Raw genomic sequence first — 9063 nt, 5'->3', positions numbered from 1 at the left:
CGCCACCACCCTTGAGGGCACAGCGCCCGCCTAGAGGGAGCCAGCCAGCACTTGGATGTGCAGAAGGTGAACCTGGGGTATCAAACGCAGAACCCAGGTCAGGCCAAGGGGGACATGGGAGCAAAGATTCAGGTTTAGTGGGGAGCCCCGCCTTTCCACTGCAGCCCCTGACAGAAACTCTGAACCACGAAACCATCACGACACTCTTACTCTCTATGCTTATTCCTGAAAAAGTGAGCTCTCTACTGGAGTAAAGATGGTTCCCGTCAGAGATGTATGGCTCCCTGTCCCAAGGTCCAGAAGAAGAGAAAAGGAAAGATTCCTGGTTCCGACGGTTCCATTTTGTCACCTTAGAGATCTAGTTCTCCGTGTGGCTGTGGTGGAATCTGCAATATCTTGCCTCAGAGTTCCCTTTTTTTGGCTTACTAGGGGAGCCGCATTAGCTGAGGTCGCCGCGCTCTGGCTCTTGTCAGGATCCCGGTGCTGAGGCAGCCCCTTCCCCCCACCCCCACTCCTTGTTATTTTGATCGTGCAAACTGGGTGCCAGCTGCGTGAACCGTGCACCTGGCGGCCAGGATTGCCCCGCCCCCACGCGATGTGTCCCCAGTCCCTCGGCGTCCCTCACTGCTACCAGCTAGCTCCAGGAAGGGTGCGAGCTGGCTTCCACTGCCGTCCTTCCTCCTTCCTGTCCAGGCGGGCCCTCCTTTGACGCTAGTGGGCCCGAAACCTTCTCTCCTGCGCTGCATACAATGAAGAAATTCCTCAGCGTTTCCAGCCGCTAGAGGGCGCTCTTCTCCTCTCTTTGGTCCCCTTCAGCGCTTACAGTGGAAATGTAGGAGGTGGGAAGGGCTTGGGGGTTCTCCGTATCTAGGGGCTCCGGATCCAGCAGATTCAACTAACTGTGGGTTGAAAATAATCGGGAAAAAAACAAAAAGTTTCAGAAAGCGACACTTGAATTTGCCACACACCGGCAACTGCTTACATAGCATTCACGTTGCCTTCCATACCACGCGTCATCTAGAGATGACTTAAAATACACAGGAGGACACAGCGAAAGAGAATGTGACAATCAACGTATGCGTATGTTCATTTAGAACTGAAAAATTGTGCCCTACATTGGAATTCGACACAACATTGTGAAATGACTATCACTTGGAGAAAAAAAAAATGTTTGTATGTAAAAAGTAAAGTACACGGGAGGATGCTTGTAATTCCACATAAGTCCTATGTCATTGTATACAAGAGGCGTCAGCATCATGGATGTTGGAATCCGTGGGGAGTCCTGGAACCAGTGCCCCATGGTTACCAAGGGATGGCTGGAAGCCCAGGCTCCTTATCCTAGCCTGTCATGTCCCCACGTGGTCTGAATCCTGCCTGTACCACACTCCCCTGGTCACTCTCCTCCAGCCCTGCCTCCAGACTGCCCTCTTCGTCTGGAACAGCCCAAGCTCACTGCACTTCATGTCTGAACTCTAGAAATACCAGTTACTTTCTGAGCACGGCTCTGTTTCAAAAACACGGGCTGCATTGCCACTAGAGAAGGCAGGATGGAGGTTCCTTAAAAAACTAAAAATAGACTTACCTTATGATCCAGCCTTCCCATGCCTGGGGATACGTCAGGAGAAAACTCTAATTCAAAAATTCACATGCACCTCAATGCTCACAGCAGCCCTATTTGTAATAGCCAGGACATGGAACCAACACAAACGTCCATCGCCTGGTGACTTGAGAAAGAAGCAGTGGTTATTTATAAAGCGGAATACTATACAGCCATGAAATCGATAAAACGATGCCATTTGCAGCAACACGGATGGACACAGAGCTAGTCATTCTGAGTGAAGTAAGCCAGAAGAGAGAAAAATGCTATATGATACCACTTCCATGCAGAATCTAAAAAAAAAAAAAAGGCACAAATGAACTTAACGACAAAAGAGGAAGAGACCCACAGACATAGAGAAAAAAACTTATGGTTACCCGGGAGGGAAGGGGGTGGGAAGGGGTAAATCTGGGAATTGGAAAAATACCCCTCTTGGGGAGGGATGGAAATGGTAGCTATCATGAGTGTGGTGATGGTTTTCTGGGTGTAGACATCTATGGAAATTCACCAAATACTACATGAGAGAAGTGTCTAATTTACGGAACAGAAATCGTACCACAATAAAAGTGTTTAAAAAAAAAAAAGAGATGGGCTGCGTTGTGTCCTCTGTTTGCATGTGTCTTCAGGGAGGCCTCAAGGGGGCGGTGCTGGCCTTCCTGCCAACAGGATGACATGAAGCCCGAACAACCCATCGATGGGAAGAAGAAAAGAGCCACGGTCACATGTGGACCCCAAACTTAGACAGGGTGCACGGGTGATATTTGTCGACAATCCAGCGAGGTTCCGGAAAGAGCTAGAGGCTGGGGCAGCAAACCGGGAGTGGCACTAAGGAGCATCGTGGCACAGAGGCTGGACTGGGGGCCCGCAGGCTCCTCCCAGGAGGAGCTTCAGGGTTTGGGAGGTGGCTAACGTGCCTGCTTCGTGTCACCAGCAAGTGAAGCCACCTGTGGAAAATCAGCTGGAATCCTGAGCCAGGTCAGTCCTGGGTGATGCGGTAAAGGCTCCTAGCAGAGGGAGCGCCAGACGGTCAGTGAACCAAGCAACAGGCTGCTGAGATTCCGGCCTGTGTTTATCGTGCTTTCCGTGTCTCACTGCATTTCAGTGTCACCCGGAGGAATTGGGGCGGTGTTTGGAGGCTGATGGCCTCTCGGTTCCTCATCAGCCTCCAAGCCCCCAAGCCCTCTCTGGGCAGATCTCGGGCGAGCGCCTTCCCTTGTTCAAACAAAAGCCTTCCCACCCTCGCCTGTGGTGAGCTTTTGTTTGTTTAATTGATGGGAATGAGGATACCTTACAGCCCCCTCAGGCCCTTCCTTAGGGCTTCTGCCCTTACACCCCGGCAAGGGCCCCCCACCCCCACCCCACAGCTGCCCTGGGTCCTGCACTACACAGGGTCCCTCTGGCCCTGACGCTCCCTCTGGACAAGCCCTACACGGGGTGGAGTCCGCCAGGCCAAGGGGACACGCCAATTGGCTCACTCCGGGCTCTGGAATCCCAGGACCCCGAATGCCCAGCCCCAGCAGCCCCTGACCCACTTCTGGTGTCCGCACCGGCTCTCCCCGGAGTTGAGCTTCCCAGAACTCACAGAGAGGCCAACGGGCAGCTGTAGGCATGGAGGGTATGGACAGAGCCTGGATGTGAGGTCCGAGTGTCCCCCTGTGCACATCCAAGGCCCCTTGGGGCAAGGGATGGACCCAGCATTGGGAAGAAAAGGGTCAGGCTAGTGGTCCGAGACTGGGAATCGGCTCTCCCCACACTGTCACTTTCTTGGCGGGACTCCCCTGAGTCTGGGAATTGTAAAGTTGAGCCTGGCCTTCCCCCTTCTAATAAATGTGTATTTGTAAAGGCAGGAGTTTAGAACCTACTGCACTTAAAATGTTTACATATATTAAGGATGGGAACTCCCAGGGATGCTCTGGCCCTGCACTTCCAAAGGTCCAGAGCAGTTATGTTTGCTCTGTTGAGACTGCAAGAGGAAAAGACCACCTCCAGAGAGAAGGGGCTCCTGATTCACGCCCCGAAGGGAGGAGCTTCTGAGCGGATGAAACAATGGACACTGAGACCCTCGAGTGCATGTTGGTTTCGAATGACGTCAAAGGTGTGTGTGACGGGTGTGTGTGTGTGTGTGCGCACACGCGTGCACCTGGGGACGTGTGTGGTACGTGAGAGTGACTTCACGTGTGTGTGCGCGCCTGAGGACGTGTGTGGTTGTGTGTATGTTGTGGGTGTGTGTGGGGTGCATGAGTCCAAGTGTGTGTGAGCGTGGGGATGTATGTGGAGCAGAGTCAGTGTGTCCGCACGTGCGTTTGTGTGTACGTGCATGCGTTCGTTTTAAGAATAGTAGAAGTTGTCCTTTAGAAGGCTAAAGTAGTAAAAGTTGTATTGTGTCCCTCACTGTACAATTCAAAATGAAAATAATCTTCAACCACCAAGAGGTACCCGGCGCTAGCGATTGGCTGAGCCGGACCAGCGCCCCTGGGCGAGGCCAGCCCACACGCAGCGGACGCGGGTCCCGCCCACACGCAGCGGCCGCGGGTCCCGCCCCGCTGGTGCGCATGCGCGCAGTCCCAAGAGGACAGAGTCTGCGCACACCACCACCCGGCCTCCGACTCACGCTGCGGCTCCCTCCCGTGTCCGCGGAGGCTTGTCGGCTCGGCGAGACAGCAAGAGCTGCGGCCGGCAGGGGGCTGTGCGGACCCAAGGCGGCTGCGGTGGCGCCGGCCTGTGGAAAATGCCACCAGGCGGCGCTTCGGTTCGTTGCTCAAGTGACGGCCGTTCCCCACCCCCCCCACCCCTGAACCCCCTGCGACCGCCGGGGAAGAACCGGCCCGCGCAGTGAGTACCGCACCGAGACGCTTCGGCGGGAACGAGGCCGACGGCCGGCTGTGCCGGTTGCGCCCCTGAGGTGAGTGCGGGCTGCGGCGGCGGCGGCGGCGGCGGCGGCGGCGGCGGCGGCGGCGGGGCGAGGGAAGGACGGGGGTTGCGGCGGCTGCCACGCCGGGTCCCCGCGGCGGAGGGAGGCCGCGCGGGCCTCTGCGGGGCGGGGAGGGCTGGCGCCGTCAGTGTTTAGTCTCAGCCATTCTGATGTCTATTTTTGTGCCCTTTGCTATGTCCAATCCTATATGAATTTCTGTTTTTATCTGATCGCATGGGACTAGCCCAGTGGTTCTCCAATTGGCTGGACATTCAAATTGCTTTTAAAACTTTTTAAAAACATAGGGGCCTGCAGCCTTCCCCAGACAAGTTAATTCAGAATTTCTGAAGGTGGGGCTGAGGCATTAGTATTTTCTTAAGCTCCCTGTGTGATTATAGTGAGTCCAACAATCACTCCCAACTCTAATAAAACGTTCTGACATTTTATAAAACTTGCCGATTGAGAACCTCAGCATGTGTTTCAAATGAGTCCAGAGGAGAGAGTTTCCAGTGTTAGGTGTTGGTGTTTGTTCTATCAGTTGCATTCACAATGTAGGCTGACAAGGGAAAAAAAAAAAAACAAGAAAAAAATTTAACACGGAAGGTAGACAGGCCGTGCAAACGAGAGCTCAGTCACAGAAGAGCTGTCTCCAGGAGACCAAAGTCATGCTCTTTCACATTCTAAGTGATTGGTTTGTGCAGTGAACCAAATCTGAGCAGTTCCAATGTTTGAAAATGTAATGACTTGAATAGAAATACTAATATACCCTTCAAGGTCATGAAACAGTTCCTTGGCCTTAGGAAACGTGTAACTTCTGTGAGCTCATGTAGGTCAATTTGATGGGCCTCTTATAACCTTAAGATTCATCTTGCTCCTTATCTTTCCTCTGCATTAAAATATGTTAATACCAGCTTTGGAATCAAATCAATTCTTTTCTTTTTAAATCTGCCTTTTTAAAACTTCCTTTGTATTTGCAGAATTACCAAGGGGTTGTTAAAAATTACCATATTTTCTACCTCTGCATGAAATTAAGCAAAGACCGAAGTACGAAAAGGTCATCGAAACAAGAGACTATAAAATTAACCTGAGAATAGCGGTACATTGCTAATGATAGCCTAAAATTTAATTTAAAGCCAGTCCTGAAAATGTGTAATGGTTAAGGATTGAGTTTCTATCCTCATCCACATGTTTAAAGAATCGTCTGTATTGGCTATCTCTAACCAAATTAGTGGGAATGGGAGAGGGCGGGGAACAACTCACTAAGAATCTACTCATCTATAGTCCTTTTATCTTTTCATTTAGAAGGGTAAGCTACTGAATGTCATATATATAATGCGGTACATAAAATGTGATAAATGCTGCACCTAACACACAAAGTCTACAACAGACCATAGATCTACAAAGGACTGTGATCTATGGATCAGAAGTAGCAGAGTTAACATCAACCCAGTTCCTAGCAAACGTTGCTAACTTATGGCCATAGCTATCATTTCAGACCCAATAGCTCTCCATTCCCTTGCTTAGCCCTGGAAACTAGCATTCTACTTTCTGTCTGTATGATTTGACTGTTTTAGGCACCTCATATGCATGGAATCATACAATATTTGTCCTTCTGCTTTATTTCACTTAGCACAGTGCCTTTAACACCTGTCCATGTTGTAGCATGTGTCATAATTTCATTCCTTTCTCAGACTGTATAATAACACTCTACTATATATAATACCACATTTTGCTTATCCAGTCATGTATAGATGGACATTATTTTCATCTTTTGTTTATTTTAAATAATGGTGCCATGAAGATTGGTGTACAGATACCTGTTCAAGTCTCTATTTCCAATGCTTTTGTTTACATATGAGAGGTGGAATTACTGAATCATATGGTAATCGTGTGTTTAATTTTTTGAGGATATAAATATTTTAAAATTTTATATTTCAAGTGTTTGTTAGTCTTTAAAAGTAAAATGAATTTTGGGGTGTTGACTTTATACCCTGTGATACTGTTAAATTCACTCACTAGTCCTAACATTTTATAGATTCCTTTGGATTTTCTACACAGAGAGTCATCATCTTTGAAGAAAACAGTTTAACTTCATCTTTGATAATATTAATGCCTTTTTTTCTTTTTGCCTTATTTCATTGGTTCAGACCTCCAGTGCCATATTGAATAGAAATGGTGAGAGTGGATATCCTTGTTAAATTCTTAGCCTTGGGGGAAGGAATGTAATATTTCACTATTAAATGTTACCTTACCTGTAGAATTTTTTTAAAGCTACCTTTGTCTGATTGAGAGAATACTCTAATATTTCTAGTTTTCTAAGGAGTTTTAAAAATATCATGAATGGATATTAAATTCAGTAAATTCTTAGTGGTTTTTGATGATCTGAATATAATAATTGAATGTTATTTGTTCAACAAATATTTATTATCTACTAGCCAGTATACAGAAGTAAACGAAATGTACAAAATCACTACCCTCTTGGAACTTATGTTAAAATATATAGGGATAAAGTATAAACAACAAAAAAATAGATATTATATATTATACTAGAAGGTGGTAGTTGCTGTAAGGAAAACAATTAAACAAGGAAAGGGGATGGGGTGTCATGGTTAGAGGAAGCAGTTGCAATTTTAAACTAGAGTGGTCAGAGAAGGACGTACTGAGTGAGTAAGTATTTGAGCTGAAGGTGGTGAGTGAGGAAGTCCTGCAGATAGCCTGGAAAGGTCTGGATGATATCTGGGAAAAAGGGTGTTCTTGTCAAGGGGAACAGTAAGTGCAGAGTGTAAAGGCAGAACTCCACTTTGTGTGTTTGGGGGCAGCAAGAAAGGTGGTGTGGCTGGAGGGGAGCAAGTGGTGGGTGACAAAACAGTGCTGAGAGTAGCAGTAGCAGTAATGGAAATAATGCTAGTGATAACAGAGCCCGATACCCGTTGTCTAACAGCTGCCTTCTGCCAGACACTGTCCCAAGTTCATGAAACAGTAACAGCAAGAGATGAGGTCAGAGAAGTAAGTGAGATACATGGGACAAGTCACTCTTGTTGGCCAGAGTAAGAACTTGGGATTCTGAATGATGTGGAGCCACTTTTAGGTTTTGAGCAGATAAATGTTGATCTAACTTAAGCATTAGTAGAAGTGCTGAGGCTGCTGTGCTGACAGTAGATGAGGGTTGAACCAGCAAGGCCAGTGAGGAAGCTGTTGTGATAATCTGCACAGTCCCTGGTGGTTTGGAGGTGGTGAGCAGGTGTTGGGATCTGGATCCGGTTTAAGGAGAGAATGGGCAAGATTCTCTGTTGGATTGGAAGTGGGTGAAGGAGAAGGAACATACAAGAATGACTCTGAGGTTTTGGCTGAGGGGCTAAATGTGGAGTTTGAGGTGGAGTGGAGTAGGTTTATCTGAGTGGGGTGAGAACTAGATTTTGACATGGTAAATCTATTCTTTTGCTAAATTTTCAACTATGCTATGAGAAGGAACCATGGAAAGTTAGAAAAATAGGTTAAAAGTAATGGTGTTTAAATTCAGCACTTTTGAAAAAAAAAGTCTTTAGATGGATCGTTTCTTTAGGAATCCAGGTTTGACCTTAGGATATTGGCTGCAACTTTTCCCCCCTCTGTTTCCTATGGCAGCTGCTTACTATTCTAATATTAAGTTTATAACTTGCAGATTCAGAGATCTGAATTTCACAAACAAGTATCCTTTAAAAGGGTTTGGAGATTGATACAAGACTGCCAATGTTTTATTTTTCCAACTCCTTTTTTACTAAAAGTTTTATTTGATCTCAACCTCATGTCATGAAAGGAAGGTTTTTTTGTTTGGTTGTTTGTTTGTTTTTTCCCCCCACCAAAAACTAAAAGACAACAATGGAAGGACAAAGTGTCATACAGCCATTTAACTTTTGTGACTTCTCTTCAACCATATACGTTCAAAAGTACACGCCTTAAAGAGTGTGGGACAGTCTGTCAGCTGTTTTGGTTCCACTTACTGAGCACGTACTCTGGACTGATGAAGGCATGGAAGGTGTGGATCTTCCCTTCTCCTAGCAGGTCTGGGTGTGCAGCGAATCTTCTGTTCCCCTGAGTCTACAGCCCCATGTCCCTCAGCTATGTGCCATTCAGGTCTTTAATTGGTTTGTTTTTAAAAACATCATGACACTTAAAGGGAGCCCAATTATTTCATCAGATACACTCAACCATAGGATTAGCAATCTATTCCATGCTGTAGGAAAATTAGGCTGTGATTGGCTTGGACTTCATTTGTGTACATTCATAAGAAATTTTGAAGGATAATTTTGGCTGTATGCAACTTTTCCAATAAGGAATCACTTTACTCCATCTTAACATATTGTTGCACTGTGGTCTCAGAACAAAGGAAAACCCTTTACATAGACTATTTTAGCCTATGGATAAATGCGTTTTGTTGCCCTTATTTTTCTTATTTTGTTGTAGATGGGTCAAATTTTCATTACAGATATTCATCAATTCTCAGACCTGCAACTGAAAATCAGTAATTCAAGGAAGTGGATTAGTTTTCATGAATGAAAACACTTGGGATCTGGAT

Source organism: Camelus bactrianus, unplaced genomic scaffold (genome assembly GCF_048773025.1).
Source record: "Camelus bactrianus isolate YW-2024 breed Bactrian camel unplaced genomic scaffold, ASM4877302v1 HiC_scaffold_21, whole genome shotgun sequence".
NCBI lineage: Eukaryota > Metazoa > Chordata > Mammalia > Artiodactyla > Camelidae > Camelus > Camelus bactrianus.
This window is presented reverse-complemented; position numbering follows the sequence as displayed.